The sequence below is a fragment of the Austrofundulus limnaeus genome, unplaced genomic scaffold (assembly GCF_001266775.1).
Source record: "Austrofundulus limnaeus strain Quisiro unplaced genomic scaffold, Austrofundulus_limnaeus-1.0 Scaffold20, whole genome shotgun sequence".
Taxonomy (NCBI): Eukaryota; Metazoa; Chordata; class Actinopteri; order Cyprinodontiformes; family Rivulidae; genus Austrofundulus; species Austrofundulus limnaeus.
The window spans coordinates 2,975,431-2,977,488 of NW_013952422.1; the positions used below are offsets into that span (position 1 = coordinate 2,975,431).

General features: G+C 38.2%; 1 protein-coding gene across 3 annotated transcripts in view; it reads left to right on the forward strand.

Moving 5' to 3' along the window:
- Nucleotides 1-2,058, forward strand: part of fam163ba (family with sequence similarity 163 member B, genome duplicate a) — a 30,848-nt gene that overhangs the window by 25,065 nt on the left and 3,725 nt on the right. The gene's annotated exons all lie outside the window — the stretch shown is intronic.

Genomic DNA, 2,058 nt, shown 5'->3' on the forward strand with positions numbered 1-2,058 from the left:
CTATCAAGAATGAGAACCTCCTCATCTCTGAAAGAGTGACCGCTGGCCTGTAAATGAGTGAAAACTGCAGAGTTCTGGCCATTAGACGTAGCTCGTCTGTGTTGGGAAATTTTTTGAACAGTGGCTGCTTTGTTTCCCCGATGTATAACTGGTCGCAGTCCTCTTGGCACTTAACAACATATACAACATTGCTCTGTTTGTGCCGGGGCACCGGGTCTTTGGGGTGAACCAGCCTTTGCCGTAATGTGTTTTGGGGTTTGCGGTGGTGAGATGAAATTAGCATGTCCTTTATCTTTTAAAGTACTTTAGCCTTTCTGTCTACAGTTTGAACCCATTACCCACAAAGGCTTGAAGTGTRGTCTAACATTTCTTATTGTACTCAAGCTGAATTATTCAGTTCACTTCCACTAAGGAAACAATATTTAAAAGTCAAAACAGGGTTTTTATGTCTGCTAGAGTTTGATCATTTTTATTTGCAAATAACATTTAAAAAAAWTTATATAGGGTGAAATTACCTGCTTTGTGTTTTCATGCTTGACAAACTCCATTTAGGTTCACTAATACCAACACCCGGGACCGTTTCAGCAGATTCTATTAACTCGTCCCATTGCTTCAGTCTATTAGCTTCTGTTAGTCTGAAGTAATCCCCTGGAATTATTTGTCTTCTTGCAGGAAAGCATTTCTAACATCATTTGACAAATAAATGCAGCAAATTATTGCTGAAATTGGAGCTGCTATTTTTGGAAGTTTTAAAGGAGTAATTGGATATTCTGACTTCCTTCTCTGGAAACAAGCTGAAAAGAGAACCTTAACTAAAAAAAACAGTCTTTGCATTCACGTGTAATCACCTTGACAGTTGTAATTTTTTTTAATTCATGAAAAAAAGATGTATAGCTTATGTGAAAAATGCTTGGTGACAGGAAAACTTAAAGTAGAAATGTGCTTTTAAATCCTTCATTTTCACATTTAAATCATTCAATTGGGGTCTTTATAAAGTAGAACTATGCTTTGGTGTGAATTCCTCCTTATCTTAACTTTACCAGCCCCTCTTTCACCACTTTTCTGGTGTGTGTCTCAAAGTAGCTGGTTTTGTTACTGTTTCCTCCAACATGCTTCAACCCCCCACCCCCTCCTGCTTCCAGACCGGTCCACTCCAGTTACATTTTCTAGAGAGGCAGAAGCAATTTATTTACAATTACATTGAAAGATGTCAGAAACAGAAAATGTGTCCATCCAGCCTTACATGTTGGAACCAGAGTCTGACCCAGAACCAGAGGAGAATTAAGACGAGGAGATTGTAGTTAACAGACCTGTCGTGGCAAGTTAAATCCTGCCGACAACGCCAAAAATCTGTCGTGGCAAGTTTACCAAGAATGCAGAAACACGTTGGAATAAATGCACAGWAAGTCTGCRTGTATGGTCATCAAATGACTAATATAGAGCAACAAGCAAACAGAAGTCAATCAGGAAGTCTGTCGGGTTGTGGCTGCCTCGTCAGCGGAAATAGCCAATAATATAACATCATGTTAACATCATGTGACAGTTTATAACCAATCACAATCCGACTAATATAACTGCCTAACCAATAACATGGCTCTCAGCCCCAAAGAGTTAACTTGTCAAACAAGAGAGGTCAATCCTTTGCTGGAGTCCTGACATCTGGGGCAAACGGATTAACAGCCGAAAGAAGTTATCATAAGATGAGTACTGGACAGCGTCAAGATGAAACAGATATAAATAATTAGTCCATAACAAGACCTTATATGGTAATTCCGTTGCAGATTATTTGACGTGGTAGTTCAGAAAACATGATAGAAAATAAAGAAAACTGAATGGGCTGAAAAATATGACCCAAACAGAATATGAAGATATCTTTGTAGTAGGACGGACTATATTCAACTTTTTTGCCCTCATAGAGCCTCTACAAAATATATTTAATTGCTAAAAAAGTGGATTTTGCACGACAGTAAACCATTAAAGGGTAGCCGTTGTTCCATTAGATATTATTTGATAAACATTTACTTCAACTGTGAAACTAAGACTAAAAATACAGTAGAC